The sequence below is a fragment of the Perca flavescens genome, chromosome 2 (assembly GCF_004354835.1).
Source record: "Perca flavescens isolate YP-PL-M2 chromosome 2, PFLA_1.0, whole genome shotgun sequence".
Classification (NCBI taxonomy): Eukaryota; Metazoa; Chordata; class Actinopteri; order Perciformes; family Percidae; genus Perca; species Perca flavescens.
This window is the reverse complement of record NC_041332.1, coordinates 38,562,296-38,589,177: the sequence shown is the minus strand read 5'-3', so window position 1 is coordinate 38,589,177 and position 26,882 is coordinate 38,562,296. Positions and strand designations below refer to the sequence as shown.

The following is a 26,882-nucleotide window of genomic DNA, read 5'->3' as shown; positions in this document are numbered from 1 at the left end:
CAAAGTGTGTTCAAAGTGTGCAACAACTTGTCTGCTCTTGTCTGTGTGATGACTCAGCAGTTAGTCCTCCATCAGTGTCTACATTGGCTGTGAAGATTAGCATAAGGAAAATAGATTTGAAGCTAGAAAATAAGCTACATGTGTGGACAGCTTTATTTTATTCAAATTGTAAAGGTATCTGTTACATCAGACGTGCATGAGACTGACGTGACGACTGACACATGCTACAAAGGCATCTGTTGTAGTCAGTGTTTTAAATAGCTGGCTGCCAGCCTAGATATCAGTTATTGTTCTGCCATTCACAATATGCAGAAAGTGTCCACATATTTGGACTGGGGCAATGAGGAGGATGGAAAGAGCGAGGGGACAGAAAGTGTGGATAAGGGGCAATCTGGTCCCAGAAAAATACACAGCATAGCTACTGTCAGGAAGTTTATACTGTCTTTAGATTTGCTAATATCAGTACTTTCACATTGCAGTTGACATGTTAAATATGCTTCTCACGTATCTTTTAGGCAAATGACTGTGTTTGGCCTGCAGCCAGCAGTATGCTTTATTAAGAATGCTACAGCACTGCTCACCCAGAACACACATTGATATTGAATGCACGCAGTGCACCTTAATGTGTTGAACAGGCTCAGCACAGAGAAACATTGTAACACAGTAAGAAGAAATGCAACTGATGTAATGCATATAGTGTCAGGCTGAGGCTGTCCCTGGTTAGGCTTTTACCTGAGCTGAGCGAATGGGTGAAAGTGCAATGTTACGTAGAATGGAAACTGTATTTCATGAGGTTGAGAATAAAAACAAGACAGGACTACTCATGTAAATCCCTAGTCTAGCTCCACAAACACACAATCCTCCAGTCAGACAATCCAACCCAGTACTGTATGAGCCTTCCTGACTGCTGAATGCCCATCACTCTCTATCTATGCCCCTGGTCTATAGAACAGGCCTTCTGTAGTTTCATCAATAACCATCATCTAGTAATTGCAATAGTGGTCTGAGAGCTGTGGCACTTTGCAGTTAAAGTGCTATCTTATGCACCCTACAAATTGTCGTTTTAAGTTTTCTCTTTTTACAAAATGAAAAATTCAAATTTCATCTTGCAGTAGAGTTAGCAGACTTTATTCAAACCAATACTGTTGATTGCCCATTCTCTCTGGGATGCTGTAAAGGATCTATAATGAACCAATCTAAATATATATCATTTAAATTAAACACATAATCAGGAAATCCAGGCCTTAGAGTCCCAGTTAGCTTCAGGAAAACTTGACCTTATGGGAAAATGCCCTATCCTCATTAAATAACGAGAGGATCAGGAAGAAGATAAATGAACACACTCAGAATTTTTTAGTGAGAGATCCAGACAACATGTCTACCCTTAAAGCATCCATCCAAGACATTTCTTTCTATATCTCAAGAATAAATGGAACAATCAGATGCACATATTTCAGCAATTAATTTGTAGTCAGAAGACATGCATATACAACTGTTTTTACATGCTGATGAGGACTAAATTGGCGGAGTGCTGATTTAAATCTAGTAGTTGAGATCCATGTTGCCATGGTGCCCAGCCCTGTCTATAGGTCAGTCCACACACAGACACAGAACATCAGCACACACGGACTGATTACTCATCATACACACTTCTGCCCTAACATTTGCAAGTGCACATGCACATAGTATTGCCATACGAGTTCTGAAGCCAACTGGATGATGTGCCAAACAGACTGAAAACCAATCAGGCTCTCCATGCTCAGCCAATGGCAGCTGCTTCTGAAACCTGAGCCAATAGGAGCTCTCACGGCTGTGAGGCGGACGAGAAACTGTGAAAAAAAAGACTTTCCTTTTAATAAATACACTGCACTGAGGACGGCCACAAAGACGGAGAGAGGACAAAGACAGGACGGCAACGTTTGCATGTCACTTTGAGTTTTTTCTTTCAGATGAACTTGTCAGCCTGGCTGCATTTAATGTTTATAATGATAGTAATAAGAATAATATTAACAATATTAATTACAGTAATAATGTGGTTCTTGTTATGTATAGTGTATGTTTTTAAGAACTCAAGTCTGCTATTTGCTTTCACCAGGAGGCTGTTCTTTGTGCTGTTAGTTAGAAGCTAGCCAGTTAGCTGACAAAGCTTCTCCTACAACACGACAAATGGCTGAGACGTTTAAGTGAAGCTGAAAATGTCAAGGTGTCTACTTCCGTTTCTTTTCATGGACTCATATCATTTTTGCAATGATCACATGTGGTAATTATCATGAGATGTCCATTATGTTAATATCAAGTGATAAGGAGTTACCCCATAATGGCTCCACTGAGACAAATGTGAAAATGATCACTGTTCACTTCCCACCTTGCTCTGGTATCATTTTATTTTCTATTAAACTCATACATTTTGACCAATATCTTGTTAGTTGCTTTTCAACAGAGAAAATGAAGTATTGGACAAATGGACAACCCAGAAATCTAGTGCAAGTTATTTTTGACATATTACCACATATATTAACAGATATTATATTGACAGTTTCTGTGTGATCTGAGCATTTTCAGTGTATATTAAACATGCCTGCCCTTCAAATGTTTTTCTAAAAAACACACAGAGACATTAAAACGACACTCTAACATAGACTGTCCTCAAATGAAAACCAATTGCATTTGTCATTTGTTCAAAATTACTTTTGTTTATGTTTTCATGACATGAATTATGACTCCTATCTGTCAGGAATAAAGGCTGAGATGTGAAGTTGTTGAATGAAATGAATGAAATGCCTCGTAGTGAGGAGCTGGGCTGGACGGATGGCTTGATTTCTTTCCCAAACAAAGGTTTCTTGCCATTAGTTACCCTAATCGGTCCCTAACCTCCAAGAAGTTTTTGTGCCTAAAAGTAACTAAACCTTTGACCAGTCTCACACCAAATGCACAAGTGCAAACAGTTTGTGAAAGGCAGTGCATAGAAGGGCAGCACTACAAAGCAACTAACCTGGATGCTACTAATAGACTGTAAAAATAGTAGACGTAGCAGCAGTGATGTCACCTATTGGTTTGTGGACTGCTGTTGTAAAGCCTCGAGTTTGGCAATATGGTCGTTGCCATCTAGTTTTTTTTAAACCAGGCATGAGGATTTTGGATGAGAGGGTGCAGCTGGGGTGGATTATGTGGCCTGGCTAGTATTGTTTATGTTTGCAGTGGCGCTGAGCTAAGCTAAACGCTAAAGAGGGAAAGTTGCTGATTTTCAACCCTTCTGAAGGAGATTCACCAGCCGGTTAACACAGACCTCCAGATACTGGAGATATTCATCTGCATGTACGGCAGAACAGAAAATCTGCAAACTTTAGTTTAGTTACCAGCTAACGCTAGCAGTAGCTAGCAAGCTTGGTTGGCAGAATGAGGAACAAGACATTCTTAGGCGACCAAATAGTTCCAGTTAACTTGGCTGACGTGAAAACACACAATGAGAGGGTCAAAGTTTAAGATGAAAACATGGACGATAGCCAAAAACTAGTTGAGGTCTATTTTAATGTCCACAGTGTTAGCATGGTTAGCATTGCTAAGCCTCTGTCCTGATTGGTCCTAAAGCATCCCCTGCTTTATCGTCTGTTTTAAAATAAATGGGAGCATCATTTACTTAATGAACATCATGCTGTATAGAAGAAGACTTGAAACTAGCGATTGAGACCATAACGTCATTATGAAAATGTTTAGTGAGGTAATAAATCATTTTCTCATAGACTCGTATAGAAGCATTGGCTTTACTTTTCAGACCTGGAAGCTTTGTCAATTATTTTTACAGTCTGAATCGGAAATATAGAATGTAAACAATTACATTATATATTTTCTAACCTGGTATCTCCATCTTCCCTGATATATTTCTGCCATGCTTTAGATTTCATACCCGAGAGCCGTAGAATCAGATTAGAGTTACGGAACTGTGGAAATTCAAAGACGCACTGAACTTTACCTAGCCTGGAAATACAGACCCAATCCAAACGATTAAGGGTCTGGCACTGAGTAATGAAAATGGCCCAACTCGAGGGGCAGTACCAAGCATGCATTTGAAAATCTCACTGCACGCAATTGGATAACACTACGACCAATCGCAACAATACATGGGGTGACGTATCCAGAGCCACATACGCTTAGCTACCAGTGGAGCTAACTGGTAGATTAAAACTGTCGTCATCTGTTTAGCTCGCCTCTGGCCCGCCTATATCAGATACACCAATGTGATTGGTGCAGCTCGGCTACAAGGGTATAGTTAATGGGCCTCATTACTCAAGAGTGACTCGCTGAGAAAATTCAAATTGTGCTCTCGCGAGAACTCTGGATTTCCAGGGTAAACTTTACCTTCATTCTTCTCTGTAAAATTGTCACATAAATGGTCATAAATTATAACACCTCCAGTCAATGCCAAGATTCCACTGAATGTGCTTTGTAGAGATCAGTGTATTTGGGGTAACAGTGCTGTTTGGATGAGCTAATGGTGCATGTGACTGATGCAGGACACCAGAGTTCACTTCCTCTTGAAGAGCAAGTAAAGCTCCCATGGAGGTTTTCTAATCTGTTCACCTTCAGCGTTACTCACCAAACTCAATGTGTGTATCCTTAGGGTCCAACAAATGTTGAATGCATCTCCTTCTGCATGAAACACTTACAAAGCAGATGTTTTGAATATTTTGAAATCTGCCTTGTTACTTGCTTCCAATCCAAATGTATTTATTAAGCACATTTAGGAAATAAACAGTTAGCCAAAGTGCTGTGTGTCAAAGATGGCAAAAAGAACAGTAAAATCTTAAAGACCAGTTATAAAGACAAAATGACAAGAATATAAAAATGACACTTGCATAGTGTGTTAAAAGCCTGAGAATAAAGATGTTTTAAAACAGGATTTAAAGGGTAATTTCGATATTTTTCAACTTGGACCTTATTTTCCCCTGCATTTGTATCCAAGTTACTAATGTGCAGAGATGGAAAAAGTACTAAAATATTGTACTCAAGTAAAAGTACCAATACTTTGATGAAATATTACTCAAGTACAAGTCAAATTACTTATCTGAAAAATTACTCAAGTAAAAGTAATATGTAGTTCATTTAAAATGTACTTTAAGTATAAGTTACTTAGTTACATTTAAAACAACAACTGTAAAATGGGGTCGGGGGTTCTCCCATGTAGTGAAAATAGCACAAGGGGTCATAAATCCAAAGCTATTTTTTTTAATTAAAGAAAAATCTATAGAAATGTATAAACATCTATACAAATGTATACACATGTAATAACAACATAACACATGTCACACATGACATGATGGCCTCATGCTGCAATCCTCTCCAAACTGAGCTCTCCCTTTACCATTCACACTGCTGATACATTTGATGTGACTGTAAGTTACATCAAATGTATCAAAGGCTTGTTTACATTGAAACCGGTGACAATTTCGGTGGGGTACAGCCTATTTGTTCAACAAAGACTAATGTTCACAGCCCAGACTAGCAGCTAGCTTCTACACACCTAAGTAGCCCGTATGAGCTAATTAGATGTATGTGAATTAATTTAGCCAGTGTCCTACGGGTTTCTAGTGCTAGACAAAAATTAGCAATGCCACGAAACATGTTTTGTTAATTGGCAATTTGCTATTAGTCATGAAAACTTCGTTTGAAGTACCAATGCACAAATACTTACCAAAACATGCTTCCGCAGAATAAATGTGGAGTTATTGAATTCTGCCAGTTCAGTCACCTTTGACAGGCACATCTGGCATTGCATGATGATATTATTGGCCCTCTTGAATTTAAATGAAAAACAGTCTTTCAAATGTGGCCAAGGATTTTCGTTGTTTTGAGCAGCAGAATTCGATGTTTCAGCTAGCATTTCTACTGAAACCGTCTCTGAACCGTCATTGCTCGCCTGATCCACCTCCATCTCGTTCTCAATCTCCTACAGAAAGACTTGGCACCTGGTAGGCAGCCTAGATGTTGATCGTCACTGTAGTGGTTCCAGGCACGATTGTTTTTCTTCCTTTCGGTTTTTGTTAGTTGTTAGAAGTTTTTTTTTTACTCAGTAACGGATGGGATTTGTAATGTAGCGAAATACAATACTTCACTCAAAACGTAATCAAGTACATTTTAAATTACCGATTTTAAAAACTCCCTCTCCATCCCATGGGCCCACCACCTGTGGGAGGAACCGCTGGGGTTGGGTGCGCTGCTACACGGGTGGCAGTGAAGGTCAGGGGCCTCGACGGACCAGACCTGGGCAGCAGACGCTGGCTCTGGGGACGTGGAATGTCACCTCTCTGTGTGGGAAGGAGCCAGAACTGGTGCGGGAGGTGGAGCGCTACCGGTTAGATCTGGTGGGGCTTAACCAGTGTGTGAGGCGCCTGGCGGGTGTGGGGATACTCACAAGCCCCCGGCTGCGTTGGAGTTTACCCCGGTGGACGAGAGGGTCGCCTCCCTACGCCTGCGGGTTGTGGGGGGGAAAACTCTGACTGTTGTTTGTGCATATGCACCAAACAAGAGTTCGGAGTATTTGGCCTTCTTGGAGACCTTGACTGGAGTCCTGCATGAGGCTCCAGTGGGGGACTCCATTGTTCTGCTGGGGGACTTCAACGCGCACGTGGGCAATGATGGAGACACATGGAGAGGCGTGATTGGGAGGAACGGCCTCTCTGATCTAAACCAGAGTGGTTGTTTGTTGTTGGACTTCTGTGCTAGTCATGGATTGTCTATAACAAACACCATGTTCAAACTTTCCGGGATATGTTATCCCAGAGGACTCCGGAGGCGGTTGCAGGGTACCGAAGGGCCCGAAGGGCTGCAGCCTCTGCCGTGAAAGAGGCAAAGCAGCAGGTGTGGGAGAAGTTTGGAGAAGACATGGAGAAGGACTTTCGGTCGGCACCAAGGTGCTTCTGGAAAACTGTTCGCCACCTCAGGAGGGGGAAGCGGGGAACCATCCAAGCTGTGTACAGTAAGGATGGGACACTGTTGACCTCAACTGAGGAGGTAATAGGGCAGTGGAAGGAGCACTTTGAGGAACTCCTGAATCTGACTAATACACCCTCTATGTCCAGCTCTCACTGAACGTGAGTAAACGTATTTTGTTACTTTTCACCTCTGCTAATGTGAACCAAAATCTTTGAAATTGGTCCAGTACTGGTAAAGAATACCGTAACTTGCTAACCTAGCAGGGTGTGTTTTCAGGTGACGGATAAAATAAGATGTGGTTGCACCAGAATCTTGAAGCCATATATTCTGCATTCAGCGCTTCCTTTCTTTGTTGTCGGAAGTTTTTAAAGTCAAAGCTTCTGATGAACGGCGCAGCAGCTGTCCGTGTGTCAATAAGAATAACATTCAGCTCATCAGGCGTTTCCTAAAAATATAGATTGTTCAAGAGTCCTGCAACTCGAGCCTCGAGTCAAGTCTGACGTCACTGTGTGTGCGACTTAAGTGCACAACCCGCCCGCCTCATTGATGGAAAGCCGGCTTATACTGTGAAGTGTCTTCTCAAGTTAAGACGGTGAGTAAGGGGGCTCCAGTACCTTGTGTACCACTCACAGGTGCTAGCGGGAAGCGAGACGACCACCATTCAATCCGAAAAAAAGTCATATAACCATTCCAATGACTCCGAAGCTGTTCAGTTAAGGTAAATTAAGCTAAAAAAAAAAAAAACTGCATAGTTCCCCTTTACATATGAATAAGTAAAGACAAACAGTAGATGGCAGCAATATGCCATTGCAGCATCTAGTCTGCCTAATCCAAGAAAGAAAGAAAGAAAGAAAGAAAGAAAGAACATAGGCCCAGGAAGAGCTTTCATTGTAGACTGTCCTCATCACCAGCGGGAGGCAGCAGTGCACTAACAGGGCCTGGTCTACTGGTAAGGAACAGAAGAAGCGGGTTAAATGCTATATCAGATCTGCTAGACGTGTCAACGTAGTTAGGTTCAGGCATGATGAGTGGGGATTGGTTAGGGTAAGCCAATCAGAGGCAAAATAAGGCGGGCCATGAGGCACGTCCTGTGACGTCTAGTGGATACAATCTAGCTTCGACCAGTCAGCGGGTTGAGTCCAGATGGTAACCCATTGAAATTGACAACATCAGCAGAAGATAAACTGTGGGAGAGCAAGAGGTATCTGTTTTCTTCGTTTGTTATTGATATCACTCTGGATTTAAGGGAGCAGTCTAACCGTGGAATGTAGCGGCCTTTTTCCGGCTCCTCGCTGCTAACCTGTTAACCTAGGCCGCTGCGGTGCTAAACTAGCCAAGCCTGGCTGTTGTTTGCTGGAGGGAACGAGGTGCGTGGATACGTTTGGTTTAGCCTGTTAGCACTGAGTTATCTTCGACCAACCTTAAACCTTTGTCAACGTGAACGGCATAGTCGAACGTTATGTGACATGCTGACATGGATGTAACGTTAACGTAGACGCTCGGTTAACGTCATTAGATAGCTAGGTCTTCTTTACAAAAGTTAACGTTACATGTCCATTCACTGTGAGTTTGGATATCATTAAGCAACAAGGGTTGTGTGATGTCAGTGTTTCTCCTTAGTAGACGTCCTGAGTAAGATTTGTACATTTAATTTTGCAGAGAATATCTCAACTGTTACAGACTAATATGACCCCATTGAACAACGTGGGATGTGTGCCAAAATCTCTACCCGGTGTTCTGTGCCTTCTGTTTTTTCCACCTACTGGTTTCCGAGCCTGTCCAGATAGCGTTTAAACCTGTCAACAGATTCGCTACATATTCATAAACCTTTTACTGGCCTTTGCATGTCGCAACTCAAATAAAAACTACACTGAACTGAATATCTGAGCCCTACGTTACTATAACATTGTACAGCGGGAAAAATGTGTATTAAAAGTAATTAGGATGATCCTTGTCGCGCTGGATTCGAACCTTCCTCAGCAAAAATATAAATATACGAGTCTGCTTCGTTGTCCACTACACTATAACGTTAAAATCTTTGTCTATGACATGATTTTTTTTTTCCTTTTTCTCAGTAGGCCATGAATCACTGTTTGTCTGAGTACTCCGAAACAACAGGTTACCTTGATTCAGGCTTAAAAACATAACTATATCATGCACTCCAACCTTCTGCTACACCTCTGCGCTATCTGTGTACAAGGATTCGTCATAAATTATAGCAGGCAGCACACGGATTCTGAAACAATGGGTCTAAAACAACTGGTTACCCTGGCCTGGAAACGTGATCTCGAGGATCTCAAACAGCTAGGCTGAAGCAATATTTCTATTGAAATGGCTCCAATGCCTAAATCTACGTTTCCAATAGCCTACAACGTTATGTTAAAGTTATGTTCCTGATTACTTTTACCCGCTGTACAATGTTATAGTAATGTAGGGCTCAGATATTCAGTTCAGTGTAGTTTTTTTATTTGAGTTGCAACATGCAAAGGCCAGTAAAATGTTTATGAATATGTAGCGAATCTGTTGACGTGGGTAGGTTGATAGGTTTACACGGCATCTGGACAGGCTCGGAAACCAGTAGGTGGAAAAACCAGAAGGCACATCAACCTAGGGGGTAAGCTTCGCTTCAGAACTCGAGCCATCATGGCGCCATTTTGTTGCTAACTGGCCATCACCTCCTGTTAGCATTCTGCTGACTGCCATTTTTTTTTTTTTATGCGAATAACTTTACATCTGAAGCGTTTAAAGACTCTGTTTGTCCGTTGTTTAGTTCCAAAGAAACACGACAATGTATAAAAGGCTTCATTACCTTGTACCTCACGTTATGGCTCCGTAGCAGACGTTTTTGTAAAAATAAGCTAACGATTGTGTCATAATCAAGTGACTTACTGTCGCATAGTAGAGGAATTACCGTATAGTACAGGAGAAGCTCGCAGGCAGTTTCGACTTACATGAGATGTTTAGGTTTAATTACTAATGTTAACTAGCATGTTAGTGATCAATAATTAGCCTGTGCCCATGTTATCTCCTCTACATACACCTACAGTCTCCGTATCTGTAAGATTGGGAATGATTGAGATTTCTCTTGGCACAGCTACCAGAAGACTTACAACTTTCAGACACGTTGCTCACGTCACATTCTCTCAGTTGGAGGCTGCGCAGTAAAGCTGGCCATCACCGGGAAAGTGCTTCTAATAGCCTTCACTGGTCTCCGTCCAGAGCAACGGGGTCTATTGGTCCATTATACTGTATACTGTCTATGACATTAACACCCGGACGAAAGTCCTGAAAATGACCACAATAGGTGACGCTATTATCACACTACAGGTGAATGGGACTTTTTTTTTTATTTTTATTTTATAGATATCCTCATACATTTCTATCAGTTTAATCTTCATATTAAGAGAAATACTTTTTGTGTTACACTTTGTCTTTAAAAATTAAATATGTAAATTAGGCAATATCTTAATTAATTAAATATGCGTACATAGAAATTCTTGAAGCTACAGATTTTCTGCGGTGATCACAATGTTTACAATGACCATGTAATAATTCTGTGTGTGTGTGTTCTGTTTTGTGCTGTATTGAATTCAAAATTATAAATACAATTGTATACAAACAAGGGACTTTTTAAAAAGAAAGGAACCAAGCATTTGATTAATATACAGACATTTTATATCCAACCTTGCTTATTATCATTGGAGCGTTAACCTAAAGTGAAAAAATACAAAACAACAAGTACCTTGTGTTGCAAGGTAAAACTTTCACAACAGAGTCCAGGTATGGGGATGATGAGGCTCATTCAGTGATAGGATTTTTACAACTGTTGCCTACCTTGCATTTGCAGTACTTGCAACAACGGATACCAGCTACCCGACAGGGACACCCATTCTTGTGTGCACACTTCCCACAGAAGCAGGGATCTGGCAAACCTTCAGGTTTTGAGATTACAATCTCAGGGACTAATACAGGGCTTAAAGTATTCCGGCACCGTGCCGGATCGCCGGCGTGCGGCCGTGAGGGGGAAAAAAAAACAACTTCCGAGTTATTTTTGAGACAATTGATTTCACATACCAACTAGAGCTGGGCGATATATCGATATTATATCGATATCGTGATATGAGACTAGATATCGTCTTAGATTTTGGATATCGTAATATCGTGATATGACATAAGTGTCTTTTCCTGGTTATACAGGCTGCATTACAGTGAAGTGATGTACTTTACTGAACTTACCAGCCTGTTCTAGCTGTTCTATTATTAATGATTATTTATCTAAAATCTAAGTGTGAAGATATTTTGCGAGAGCACCAACTGTCAACTCTAGAATATATCGCCGCAATATCAATATCAAGGTATTTGGTCAAGAATATCATGATATCTGATTTTCTCTATATCGCCCAGCCCTATATCAGAAAATATAGGACGTAGAAATAAGCGCTGAAAATGTGTAGAAGAAAAATTTAACAATTACTAAAAAAACTAAAACAAACCTTATGGAGCTTTGATTTAAAAAAAAGTACTCCTGTTGTTATACAATATTTATGTTCACATTTTATTGTTATTTGAACAGCTGAGCATTGAACCAGGTGAAGAAACCTGTTTATTATTTATTCATTTGATTTTGCAACTGTTCACTGAAATAGCCGGTTTCTATGAAACTACATGTGACATGTCATATTTGGCTTTGACTGAACAGTTGCTCTCACTTTGCGGAAAAAAATATCGGGATATATATCGTATATCGATATTCAGCCAAAATATATCGGGATATGACTTTTGGTCCATATCGCCCAGCCCTAATACCAACGATATAAGAGGAACGCAGCTCTAACACAGGGTTAAAAGTAATTGGGCCTGGTGCTGGATTTTTGGCATATGAATATTTTAGAAAAATAAATAAAATAAAAAGTTGATGCGCTGGGTTTAATCAATCATCGAACTTCCACCTATCAATGAAACGAGTTCTAGCCAATCGGATGCAAAGTAGGGCGGGTCTTTGCCGAAAAGCTAGAGTGCGGTATGGTCTCTGTGGTAACCTGGCTAAAAAAAATGGATGCAAAGTTTGTCAAACTTGGAGCATGTAGATACAGCTTTAGTTGAGAAAGTAGTTAAAAACAAATGGCGCTGAGCATGAATAGAGGACAAGAGGAAAAGGGTGGAGACAGGAAGCTGTTTAGCACTTGGTGCCTCAAACTGAGGTAGCCGGTGCTTCTGCAGCGCATGTTGAAGGAAGACACTGGACACTGGCAGCGGTAAGACGGGGCTTGCTAGTCAGCTAGATGCTAGTCCCAAAGCTTCGGTCCGTGCACTCTGTCATGCGAGTACGTTACCGGCATCGACCGCTACCGTTGCGACTGCGACTTTACTGACTGACCGTGATACAAACAATACGTGTGTGCATATTCACTGTAGCTATGTGAAGCCCAAACTGCTTTGACAAAGCTGTTTGCAATCAGCATGGCAGGTATTTAAACATAACAGCCTTGTCCCAGAGTTTAAACGTCTAGCTATATGAAAAAAAGTGTTGGGAACGTTACTTTAAAAAAGTAATTAGTTATAGTTACTCGCTACTTGTTCCAAAAAGTAACTGCGTTAGTAACTGAATTACTCTATAATAAAAGTAACTCGTTACCAGGGAAAGTAACTATTTGCGTTACTTTTTTAGCAGTTTTCACAAGTCAGTTGAAATGAGTAGAATATATATATATATATATATATATATATATATATATATATATTTTAAGTGTTTTCTTTTTGAAGAAAATACTTGAAGTACAGAATGTCTACCAAACCAGTTGTCTGACATTGGGCGTTTTATTTATTTAATTAAGAATAAGACTACAGAGCTAAACACACTTTTTTGTTGTTTAACAGTTTACTTTTGTTGTGAACAAAACACTTGGAAGTACATGTTGTTTACTTGACTAGTTGTCTCAGGTTGAGAGAGTTAAAATTTAAATTGCTGGAGTTAAATGCACTTTATATGGTGTAACTGTGTACTTTTCTTACAAAGATAATACTTGAAATGCAGGATAAACCTCTTGCCGTCTGTCGACGTGCTATATATATATATATATATATATATATATATATATATATATATATATATATATATATATATATATATATATATATATATATATAATGCATTTCCTGATTTCCTGCATATTATCTTTGTAAAGAAAAGTACACAGTTACACCATATAAAGTGCATTTAACTCCAGCAATTTAAATTTTAACTCTCTCAACCTGAGACAACTAGTCAAGTAAACAACATGTACTTCCAAGTGTTTTGTTCACAACAAAAGTAAACTGTTAAACAACAAAAAAGTGTGTTTAGCTCTGTAGTCTTATTCTTAATTAAATAAATAAAACGCCCAATGTCAGACAACTGGTTTGGTAGACATTCTGTACTTCAAGTATTTTCTTCAAAAGAAAATACTTAAATAATATAAAGTGTGTTTGCAGTAACTGTAGCAAATTAACAATCTGAGATAAATAGTCTAGAAGACATAGGCTGCTGTATTTCTTTATCTTCAATAAAAAAGTTAAAAGTTTAACAAGATGTGCTTTTAAAGATTGAACTTTAGCTCCTAGATATTAATCTACCTATCCAAACGCTCCTTCTGAAACACTCATCTATTCATGTGTCCGTCGTGTATCCGACTAACCCATGTAGCCTAACCATCCTACCCTTCAAACCACTGATTGTACCTAAGAAGCAGCAGCATTTCAAACCTCTTGTCTGTCAGCCTGTTTCTCTTTGGGGTGAAGACCAGCTTCCCCAGGCTAAATAGTCTCTCTGCTGGGGCACTGGATGGAGTGGCTGCATTGTATTTGAGTGAAATTTTCTTTATTAGTGGGAATCCGTTAAGAGTGTCCATCCCTTGTGCTCCTGATTTTAAATAGTCAGCGACTTGGCTTTCCACAGAGGCAGAAGTGTCCTCCTCATCCTCAAAGGAAAAGAAATCATCCTCTATGGCTGAGTCGGTGCTGAGGCTGCGCGTTGGTACCTGTTAGTTGGTCTTCATCTTGGGCACTTTTCCGGCAATGTGCCAGCAGACTTGCCTTGGCGTTGTCCTTCCTTTCCTGTGTCCGAAGCCAACGTAGTTTAAATCTGGGCAGTGTCACCGCAGCCAAGACGGCAGTCTCACTTTCCAGCACCTCTGCAAATCTGGTTTGGATTGCCTGAAATGAGACAGACAGACAGCATTACACATTATGAGCTAAGAGATATACATTTCATTTTACTTTGATTTCATAATTCATAATTAATACATATTTCATGTATGGGAGTATGTATTCAATGTATTTGAAGAAATACTAGCTCTTACCTTGACAACAGCCTCTGGAAGGTCACCAAGGATTTGGAGGCCAGTCTTCAAGTCCAGTGTCTTGGAGATCAATGTCTCCAGTGTGGGTAGGAGGGTGCCATAGAAACAGTTGTCTTTGCCCTGAAGAATGTCAAGGACTATTGTTAGTGGCTTCATCACTGTGCAGTATTCTCTGAGAAACTGGTACTCCAAATCTGTGATGGCCTACAACCCAAAATTGTAGGAAATGGTGTTCAGCTCGGCGATTGGGAATTCACAGACACGAGCAACAGCATCATGAAAGGAGTTCTATCTGGTCGTACATGGGACAAGGAGCTTCCTTTCAAGGACTTCATCCACAATCTCTGCAGCCACTGTGGAACGGCTGGCCTTGTTCCACAAAGCTGTGCATTTGGAGGTGGCACTTCTGTACACAGCTTTTATGCCTGGCCTTGAAAGTAGCCACTTGTCCACATCAGAGCATGAAATAAGGTTTGCTGTGTGCGATGCACATCTGTGGTATGGTGGCAAAGTCACAACAACCTCTTCCACATCCTCTTCCACATTCATGTCTTGTAAGGCATCATGAAGGTCGACAAAAGTCACATCATCATCATCATCCTCCTCCCCAGAGTCATCACCCTGAACGGGCTGGTAAACTTTAAAGGCTTTCACAAAATTCGAACCATTGTCTGTGACAGTAGCTGTGATTTTGTTAGAAATGCTAAAGGATGAGTGGATATTGTCCAGTTCAGTAGCAATGCTGTCATAAGTATGACGGCCCTTGAAACGTCTGCAGGCCAAGGCTGCTTTCTTTCGCTCTAGGCTGTGTGGATCTAACCGGTGGGCAGTCACGCCGAGGTAACTGCGGTTGTGCGCAGTCCAAATATCTGCAGTTGTAGACAAAAAGTCCAACTCTTCAAAACTCTTTTTAAGCTCTGTGTTCATTTTAATGGCAATAATAATGGCAACATACTTTTAACAACATACCTGCCTATCATATGGTTGACTTCAGCCTGTGTCATAGGTTTTTGTTGTGAGGCAGACAGATCTAGCTTTTGCTGCTTGGAGGACTTTGCTCCGAGTCCTTCTTTGCTAGTGGATGGCGAGCTATCATCTGTGGTGGAGGTATCGGTGGTTTTGGCCACTAGCTTTGTAGATGCGTGTGTCGTTGTGAGATGCTTCATTTAAATTAGAGTTGCTCACTAGCTGTGAGCCAGGGGTGTGTTCAGATTACACAGTTTATTCAATCAATGCATAGTAACGCAACCAAGGTTATAATCGTTAACGAAATAACGAAAACTAGATGGGGAAAAAACATTGTCATTAACTGAAATAAAAATAAAAACGAGGCATTACAAAAAAACGATAACTAAACTAAAACTGTAATGTCTGTTTGCAAAACTAACTAAAATGAAATAAAATTATCGAGTAAATGTCCTTAGTTTTCGTCTTTGTCAATGTCTTTCACAGAGCAAATAACATATCTTTCAGAGTTGACATTTCCGACCTGTTTAATTCAGTCTATGCCGTAGACATGTATAGTTTCCGACTGGGAACCCAGAAATTCCGACATTCCACGTCAAATTGAACACAACATGTCCGTGCCCCTCGCCTGGCATCATAGCGGTACCAAAAGTCTGAAGAAAGCGGCAGAGTCCTATCTGATTATGACTGTGTCAGATAAAAGCAAGTGCCTCGCAGTGGAAGGTGGTAAAATAAGTGGACAATTAAGGGAAAAATCCCACGAATTTGAAAGTACATTTGAGAAGCGCGCACAAGGAGGCTAACTTAGCTTACCTTAACAAGCAGTGACAGGATAAGGAGAAGGCAAAGCCCCCTTCCCCTGAAACAGAAGCTAATATAACCCCGGTACAGGACATGGATGTATGGGGCCAAGGCCAGACAGCATGACGGAGACAACCGCAGGACAGAGAACACTACAAGAGGGCTTTCACCGGCGACCCGATAGCTGCTGGTTAGTAAATACGCATGAACACTAAAAGAGTGAGGAAGCGTGGGTTAATGTGTGTGTTGATACTGGGATGTCTAGCTACACAACTGTGGGAGTTGACTGACTTCAAAAAGTTCGCCACTTTACTCGAACCAAAGTTCAAAACACCTGTTTATGTATGTCTTCTTTAGTCTGTTGGCTATTTAGGTTTTTTCCTGACACAGTTACTAACACATTTTGCACTTACTGCTGCGTCTTGTGTAGATTGTTTACATACAGTATCTCACAAAAGTGTTTTTTACATTTTAGTAAAAATTTCATTATATCTTTTAATGGGACAACATTACACTTTGCTACAATAAAGTATTAAGTGTGCAGCTTGTATAACAGTGTAAATGCACTGTCCCCTCAAAATAACTCAACACACAGCCATTAATGTCTAAACCGCTGGCAACAAAAGTCAGTACACCCCTCCTGTTAAATTCCCATAGAGGCAGGCAGATGGTTATTTTTAAAGGCCAGTTATTTGATGGATCCAGGATACTATGCATCCTGATAAAGTTCCCTTGGCCTTTGGAATTAAAATAGCCCCCCCACATCATCACATACCCTTCACCATACCTAGAGAGTGGCATGGGGTACTTTCCATAAAATCATCTCTCACTGCAAATCAAACCAGCTATTAGGCTAACTGACATAAAACCATGCCAATCTCTAGGTATGGTGAAGGGTATGTGATGATGTGGGGCTATTTTAATTTAACATTTAACATAGGGGTGTACTCACTTTTGTTGCCAGCGGTTTAGACATTAATGGCTGTGTGTTGAGTTATTTTGAGAGGACAGCACATTAACACTGTTATACAAGCTGGACACGTGTAATTTCTTCAGTGTTGTCCCATTAAAAGATATAATGAAATATTTACAAACATGTGAGGGGTGTACTCACTTTTGTGAGATACTGTATTTGTGCTCATCATATGTACATTTTATGTACTGGTGTTATTGTTGAATATATTGTGAATACATATTTCTAAAATTGTATGTTTTTGTTGAGTTATTACACAATACTTTTTTCTGACATTTCTGAGTCTTGCCCCCAATAAATAACCCATATTAGAAAAAAAGACTAAAACTAAGACTAAAACTAATAAAAACTAAACTAAAACTAAGCATTTTCAAAAAATAAAAACTAAACTAAACTAGCAAAAACGCTTTAAAAACTAATTAAAACTAAACTGAATTTGAAAACAAAAAGTCAAAACGAAATAAAAATAAAAACTAATGAAAAATGCAAAACTATAATAACCTTGAACGCAACGCATTTAACGTCCAGTAACGTTAACGGCATTGTAACGACAGGAAATGTAATTAGTTAGATTACCCCGTTACTGAAAAAATAACGCCGTTACCTAACGCCGTTCTTTTAAACGGCGTTATTCCAAACACTGATGAAAAGATAAACAATGCAACGTTTTTAATAAATATAAATAAAGCAGCTAATATCAACATGGACAAAATCATGAATGTACTAATTCGCTTTTTTGATGATGACCTGGCCAAAGTAGTAAAGTTTAGTTTTCACAATGATTCATTGTAGGATTATATTATTGCAATATGTAAAAACACATTGACTCTTAATTTAACATATGGTTGGAACAAGTAAAAATTGATCCAAAACTTTTTAGTCTTTAAAAATTATGACTTTTATTATTGTGTAATGTCAGAAGGACTTTAACTCTTTTGCTAGTCAAATTAACTTTAAAGCGCCCATATTATGCTCATTTTCAGGTTCATAACTGTATTTTAAGGTTGTACCAGAATAGGTTTACATGGTTTAATTTTCAAAAAACACCATATTTTTGTTGTACTGCACAGCTCTATCTCACTGCTGCAGATCCTCTTTTCACCTGGTTTCTGTTTTAGCTACAGAGTGAGACCTCTTTTCATCTTCTTCTGTACTATATTTGATTGCACTCGCACATGCTCAGTAGCTCAGATGTAGAGCATGTCAGCTAGCTAACTCTAGAGACAGTAAAAGAAAGCCTTTTTCTCCCACTTTGGTCAGTTACAAGGCCGGATTAGATGGGAGACTTCTAAATGAGGGCGCACATGTAAGTAGTTCTTTTGTAGATTATGGTGAACTTGTGTGTGTTGTAGCAGTGCTTTGCTATTGGTTGTGGTTAGCCAGCTCATTTCGGACTGTGACGTCACAGTTCGAGCCGATTTTGAACAGCTCACTAGGAGACTGAAGGCAGGACACATTCAGAAACCGTATCTCACTCAAAACAGCATGGATGGATTTTTTTCAAAGTTTGTATGCGTGTGGAAGCCCCAGAGACACAAAAGAACACCCCAAATCCCAGAAAAAGTGATTTTTTTTTTTTCATAATATGGGCACTTTAATGAGGGCATAATGAAATATTACACTGTTGGTTGAAAAAAAAAAATGCATCAGATTGATGCTTTATGGAATATTTAAATTTTTCTTCCGTGGGACCATGCCCCCGGACCCCCATAGAGGGGTAATACCTTTTTCACCCCTGACCCATTTTCATGCCTGAGTTATTTAAACATAACGGCCTTGTCCAAGAGTTTATGAAAATCTAAACCATGCAAAGTTGTGATTGTGATGTGTAATGTAAGGACTTTACCCCCCACCCTTCCAAAAAAGTTTCAGGCTCAGGATTTATTTTCACTTTAAGCCCTGCTAATAAACTGCCCTTTCTTACAAAACCATAAGCATCTGCATTTAAGATAGAGGTGGCATCTGTAAATGGTGCTTGGACCCAAAGCTGCTGTTGATAATAGGCTCTTTGTATATGTTTTCTTGCATTAGTTGAGGTGCAAGCAGTCCTCTCAAAGTCCATCTTAAGGGCATTACTATCGAACACAGAATGCGTAGGTCGTCAAATGTCTCCATGTGCGTTGATGGTTTGAGACATTTGACCAAGAATGTCTGTTAGCTGTGGACAGTTGAAATTGACAATCGGAGAAGAGTTGTCTGGTTTGCGCACAATGTTCAGAGCTGCAAATTTGGTTGATATTTTGCTGGTTGTATCGCACCCAGTCAGCACCCAGTTTTAAACTTTTCATTAGTTTTTATTTTGTTTTGACTTTTTGTTTTCAAATTCAGTTTAGGTTTAATTAGTTTTTAAAGCGGGTTTGCTAGTTTAGTTTACTTTTTATTTTTTTGAAAATGCTTCGTTTTAGTTTTTATTAGTTTTAGTCTTTGTTTTTTTGTAATATGGGTTATTTGTCGTACAATTTTAGAAATATGTATTCACAATGTATTCAACGACAACACCAGTACATAAACTGTAGCATTCATATGGTCATAAATATGTAAACCGTCGCCGCAAGGGCAAAATGTGTAAGTGACGTGTTCCAGGAAAAAAACCTAAATAGCCAACAGACTAAAGAAGACATACATGAACAGGTGTTTTGAACTTTGGTTCGAGTAAAGTGGCGAACATTTTGAAGTCATTCGACTCACACCGTTGTGTAGACATCCCATTATCAATACACATATTAACTCACGCTTTTAGTGTTCCGGCATATTTACTAACCAGCAGCTATTGGGTCGCCGGTGAAAGTCCTCCTATAGTGTTCTCTGTCCTGCTGTTGTCTCAGTCATGCAGTTTGGCTACACATACATCCATGCCCTGTACCGGGGTTAGCTTCTGTTTCGGGGAAAAGGGGGCTTTGCTTTCTCCTTTACCTTAAGGTAAGCAAGGTTAGCCTCCTTGTGCGCGCTTCTTAAATTTACTTTCAAATTCGTGGGATTTTTCCTTGTAATACATTGTCCACATATTTATCTGACACTGTCATAATCAAATAGGACGCTTTCTTACAACTTTCAGTACCGCCATGATGCCAGGCGACGAGGCAAGTTATTTCGTTCGTTTTTGTTAACGATTATAACCTTGCCCCACACACGACAGCCACACTGAACATCTACAGTTACAGAATTAAAAATCAAACCAGAATTCTTACATTTACACAGGGCTCGACATAAGCAATTGCCCGGGGCCAGTAAAAAAGTATGTCGGGCTAGTTGATTGGTCTGCATCAGCAAATGTCATACAGAATGGCGCAAAGCGTGTGAATGTTAGCTAACATTTCACATTTTCACCTTAGGTAATTTATAACCAATTAATTTGGATACAAGCGTTGCATTTTGGAAGATGGACGGGATTCTGAACAGCGATGCCTGCGCTGCGCGCACACACACACAGCAGGACCGATGTGTGTGCGTTACTTCACGCAGCACATGTAACTGACTGGAAACGATACAGAGGATTATTTACCGTTGAGGGCGCAGATGAACTAATGCTCATTTTCAGCAAGGGGTGCGGGGTGCTGTCGGGGAGGGGGGGTGCGCAGAACGACTCTACCTCTGCCTCCCCCCTCCATGAAGTACGCTACATACGGTGCGAACTAAATGGGCACTAAATCACATGCCAATCACTACTGGTCAAAAGATTCCTTTGCAGCGGCCCAGGTTTAAATCCGACCTGCGGCCCTTTGCTGCGTGTCATTCCCTCTCTCTGTCTCCCCTTTTCCTGTCTATCCACTGTCACTATCGAATAAAAAATAACAAAAAAAAAAGATGAATGACTAGTCCAGCTGAGCAGGCATCAAGTATGCCTTTCCAGTTCAATAAACCAAGTACTGCCGTCTGACTCACACATCACAAGACAGTGTTACAATTAATTAAATCATACCAAAGTGTTGTATGGCTCAATACTATGGCGATATAGTATTCACTAAAAATCACCCAAGCAGAAAGCACAATAGTAATTCTGAAACGTGATTGACTGAAGATACAACAATGCCATCACACAACACAGCTGAGCGCAGATGGCAAAATACTCACTTAGTCAGCTGCTACTTCACAAACTGCAAAAGCCAACATAGGCTACTGCACTTGACAACTGTCTCACACAGGCCTATAGCAGCATCACAAAATTATGATGCAATACATCTAATATGCATGCCATTTCAATAAACTAAATAAAATATGTACATTATCTGGTCACACGGTCACAACAGATTATATTAACCTACTCAATTTACAGATAGCATAATAGCTCTTACCTTTAGAAGTTCTAATTTCTTGTCTTTTTCTTTGCAAAGTCGCAGATCAAATCCTCAAAGTCCAGCTCCCTCAGCAGCTCGCTAAACCCTACTACACATGTGTTGCTGTGTGTTGGGAGCACTTTACAGGCAACGCAACAAATGTCTCCGGTGGACAGTGATCTAGAATCCACTCCTGTGGTACCGTTTCACCGTTGTGAAGGTGTCGGGCAGTGCCTCGTTAGTGAGAGAGCGGGTCTTTCTGCCGCCAGCCTCGTCCCCCCTCCGAGATGCTGGACATTTAGCCGCAGGTTCTGAAAGGCTAATATCCCTCTGGGTATAACTTCCTCCCGGACGGTCTCTGTAATCGGTCCCCGTAGTGCAGGGTCTTCAGAGATGATGGTACCTGAGGGGCCATTACCTTGTTCTGTAATGCTGATGACCGCCGGCCTCATCTCTGTCTTTTTTCACAACAACTTCGCTAAAGTTAACGTTAGCCACCGTTAGCTGTGGCTGAGTGTAGCTGGTAGAAGGCAGCGATTCTTCCAAGCTAACGTTGGCTAGCTCCTCGACATCCTCCTCTTGGTCATTCCCAGCTCTTTTTAAAAAGCTATTTATTCGCGGGACATTTTTATAGCAGCCGCTTTCTCTCCGTTTTCCACACTTTCACTTGCTGATGCAACCCAATCTGACCGGGGATCAGTTACTAATTAATTCCACTCTTTCAATCTCAACTCGTTCTTAGAAAGCTGATCTTGGATCAGTGCAATGTAAACAACCTGCTCTATGCCCACCCACCTTTATCCTTAGCCAATCAACACAGTGCATGCGGCCTTCTCCCAATCATTACATTAAAAAACTTTTATTTTATTCTGATTGGATAATTATCACCATAATGATTAATGCCCATTGGGTAATACGGGCTTGATCGCAGTTTGCCAACAAAGGGTGCTGCCGCCAACAAGGGGTGCTGCAGCTCCCCCAGCACCCCTACTTCCCGCGCCTATGCCTACTTGTTCTACAGGCATAAACATGTAAAACTGATATTTCAGTCTGCGCTGTCCACTCTTGTCCACCGTGCTGTGCAAACACAGCTCTACTCTCATACCTGCAAACTAGTTGCTTTTTGGCAAAAATCGCCGTTTTGAATGGGAAAATGTCATGCTCGTGAATCGTGTAGATCCAAAGAGTTTTTATTTGGCGGGGGGGGGTAAATGGCAAACGACGGTTATCTACCGGACCGAATAGCAACACGGATTTTGGTGCCTTATTTAGATGCTACTTAAATGGTGGTAGTGTCACCTTTTCCAGACCTTTTTGAGTTTGCAGGTATGTACTCTGCAAATAGCGACTTTTCACAACCAAGGCAAACAGTGTTCCAGCCAATAACCGACAAGAAGGAGTTGGTTGAGTCATGAATACGCATTGTGGAAGTAGCCTACGTGGCTCAACCAGCTCCTTCTTGTCGGTTATTGGCTGGAACACTGTTTGTTATGGTTCGTGGGGCAGGTTGGCACGGTTTGTTTTTGTTGCTGTTTGTGGAGCCAGAGCTATCTTCAGAGACCGTGTTTTTTTACAGTGTGTTCAGGGGACAGGCAGCTAGCGGATAGTGAGATGTTTGCTGTATGTGACGAAAAATGTAGCCTGCTTAAAAAAATTCTGGCCCTTGGAAAAATGTTGTTGATAACCCCTGGTCTAGCTTTACTGCTAATGGCACAACATACAGTGGCAGTGGCTAGCTGGGTTATAACTATTTTCTGAAGCTTCATGGTAGGTGCAGCGTATATTTTCCTGCTTTTTTGTCCTTTGCCAATCACACTTATATTTCTTTCAGGGCCAGTAAAAATGTAAAAGGGGCCAGCAAAACTCTGATCTACTGCCCCAGGGGGCCAATGGGGATTTTTGTTTTATGTTGAGCCCAGACTTACACTACATGGTCATTGTAAACATTGTATTTTTAAGACAAAGTGTAATACAAAAAGTATTTCTCTTAATAAGAAGATTAAACTGGTAGAAATGTATGAGGATATTTATAAAGGGGAAAAAAAGTCCCATTCACCTGTAGTGTGATAATAGTGTCACCTATTGTGGTCATTTTCAGGACTTTCGTCCCGGGTAGAGATTTTGGCACACATCCCACGTTGTTCAATGGGGTCATATTAGTCTATAACAGTTGAGATATTCTCCGCTAAATGAAGCACATACATATCTTACCCAGGACCTAGACTACCTAGGACGGTTTCCAGCAGTGGTGCTGAAATGTTAGTAGGGTACTAGTCCAGTCATTTTATGGAAAAAAGGTAGGACAAATTGCAACAGAAGCAAACTCAACTGATTTTGTATTCTCAATGTGTCCTGAGTAAGGGGGAAAAAAGCCCTGAAGAATCCCATTAGGGGAAAGTTTAGAAAAAGACCCAAATATAGCCTATTCATACACCTATTCATTCTTTTTCTCACATGACTAAGTTAAAAGTTAAAGGAGAACAGATGTTGTGTGATATGAAATATAATGAACACAATAATCATTCTTTAGTTCTCCTCAACTGTCTTCTATCCTATGCTCAAGGGATTATGGCGGAAAAAAAACTTAAATTGCTCGTCACTTCAGCTTTGCACAAGAGGATGAATAGTCCATTATATAGGCTATATGGGGGATTTATTTGTGTGTCCGATTATTATGAATTATTTCTACAGGTACCATTAAGTTCTGTAAACTCATCAGACATGCAAGCGCTGTATGCTCCATCTGATAATACATAATATACAGGCGACGTAAGATTACAGGAATGTCTGTAGTTATATCCTATAGCCTATATTCGTGGTTCAGGTACATTTTTAGGAACCAAAAAAAAGTCTACTGGCGCTCCCTGGGCAGCAGAACCCGCTGCCTTTTCCGGGCAACAGTGGGCACACAGCGCTACATAGAGCCGGAAATCTGAGTGGGTGGGCGGCGTCAGATCTGCATGTGCAGAACACCGGAACAAAAACACCGACCGTATGATAATAACATCCAAAACACAAGATTCACTCACAGTGAATCTGATTTATCAGGAGTTTCTGTGACATGACAAATAGTTTTAAAGTACTGATGTTTTAAAATACACAGAGCTGAAGGATTGTAGCCCTGTAGCGATTGGAAAAGTTGTGTCATGCCACTAACAACCTGTGTGAAACAAATCTTTCCACAGTGTCTCTCTCAAGTCACTCTGAAAGTGATCCCAACGATATCGTTCGCCGTTGTCGTTATAGTTGTGGTGTGCAACAGAGTTCCCATAAATGTGTGGCACTTGTAGGTTGCTTTGCTTTCACTTTTCTGTCCAGTTCATCCCAAACCAGCTCAATGGGGTTTAAGTCTGGTGACTGTGCTGGCCACTAGGGCTGAAACGATTCCTCAAATAATTTAATTACAAAAAATCCTCGATGCAAAATGACTTGCCTCGAAGCTTCGTTAGATCAATGTTACCAACGTTGTATGCTGACGGACGGTGTTTCCGCATGGATCATTATTACTGTTGCGCACCAGACGTTGCTGCTCAGTCTGCAGCTGGCGACACATGCTAGAGCGTAAATAGCGAGGGGCTAAGAGACAGGCTGGAGAAAACGACAAAGTGTCCAAAGTTTGGAATCCGTTCAAACATAATTAAAACGAAAACTCTGTACAGTGGGTCTACTGCAAAATGGAACTAGCTTACCACAATAATAGCACGACGTCAGTGCTTTAGAATCTCAACAGAAAACATCGAGTCTAACTTAATACTCCATTCCACAAAGCGGACCCCACAAAAGTAAATCAGTCGTATGGACGATGAAACTACACCAAACACAACAACTACCAAAAACAAAGACAAGAAAATGTGTAGTGGTGACTACAATTTGATCTGAAGAGCTGACGTGTTGACTATCCCTTCGGAAAAACAGCGGATAGTTGCGCACCACTTTCTCTCTCACTCTCTCCACGGAGAAACAGCTGATCAACGATCTACTAGCATAAGTGTAACAGAGCTGTTTAGCATTGTAATCAAATATATAAATGAAAATAGGTTGACCTTTGACATTGTGTACCTGTTTGGCTTGATATTTTATATTCATTTTTTGTTCTCAGGTGGGTAATTTGCAGAAGGTGCAATCCTTTTTTTGTAATGTTGTACTAAGGCCAAATGCCCTTTTACTATTTAAGTTTGTATTCATAGTTTTACATTTTCATGTTTTACAGTAAGTTGACTTAACTGTATTGTTATTTAATTGTTGGCACTGGCACTTATAAATACTAAATGGGTAAATTGCAATAAATGGGCTTAGTTTTGGAGCCAAATGTTGGAGTTGGAATAAATACCTCTGTTTTTTTGAGAAATAAAAGCCAAATGCATGATCATTTTACAGCCACATCATTTTCGTTATGCGTTATTTGTTTTGGTTGTTTTAAAACGCAAAAAAAAAGTTTTTATCCGATTAATCGATTGATAAAGTGCTAGATTAATCAATTTACAAAAAGAATCAATAGCTGCAGCCCTACTGGCCTCTCCATGTTTTTAAGCTACCATCTTGTTCTTTTTTTGCTAAGGTAGTTCTGGCATAGCTTGGACTTATGTTTTGGGTCATTATCTTGCTGTAGGATGAACCCCTGACCAACTAGGCACATAACAGAGGGTACTGCATGGCGCTGCAAAATGCTGTGGTAGCCGTTTTGGTTCAGGGTGCCTTTCACTCTGTAGAAATCACCGACCGTGGATCCAGCAAAACAGCCCCAGACCATCACGCTTTCTCCTCCCATGTTTGACAGTTGATGTCACACACTGAGGAAACATTAGAGGTGTTGAAATTAATCAAATAATCGATGCGTCGAATCGTGGACATGGACGATAATTGGCCGGGCCATAATCGATTATTTCTGTTTTACAATTTAATGTATGCCTAACAACCTTTCTGTTTACATATTCTGTTATGTTTTGCACATTCAGGAAGTGCCATGTGCTCAGTTTATGTATTGAATTTATTTAGTATTAGAGCACTGCAGAATGTTTTTGAAGCTTGAAAAGTTATGAATTAAATATCCTACATGGCTTTAATAGTAAAAATGTATTTGACTCATCGTGATGCATCGAGATATGGAATTGTATTGAATCGCTGACACGATCGTAATCAAATCTGTGAAGATTCACACCTCTAGGAACCATCCTTTCGCCTACTCAACGGCGTACAAAAATACTGCGTGATGAACCGAAGATTTAAAATTTTGATTCATCAGTCCATAACACCTTCTTCCAGTCTTCAGTAGTCCATTGGCAGTGTTTCTTGGCCCAGGCAAGCCTCTTTTTCTTATTCTGATGTCTTAGCAATGGCTTTCTTGCTGCAACTCGACCTATCAAATGGGGATACACCGATCCAACTTTTTCAGTCCTGATACCGATGCCACGGCTTTGTGTATCTGTCGATATCCGATACCGATCCGATACCATTGCTGAATTAATAATAAACTGTATACCTTCCACCTCATACCTTCCTTCCATTATGTTGAAGAAACTAAAGGCACCAGACCTTCCTAACTAAACATTACTTTCCTAAGACAAAATAACATAGATGTAATGTATTGAATTCTTATTTATT

General features: G+C 40.4%; 1 protein-coding gene across 6 annotated transcripts in view; it reads left to right on the top strand.

Moving 5' to 3' along the window:
* The first annotated feature begins 8,047 nt into the window (after positions 1-8,047).
* The window catches only part of LOC114571872 (zinc finger protein 239-like), a 34,989-nt gene continuing 16,154 nt past the window's right edge, over positions 8,048-26,882 (top strand). For 5 of the 6 annotated variants that reach the window (XR_003694715.1, XR_003694716.1, XR_003694714.1 and 2 more), the window contains exon 1: positions 8,048-8,131. The gene's annotated coding sequence lies outside the window, so the exon portion shown is untranslated. The other variant, XM_028603131.1, reaches the window with a different exon arrangement.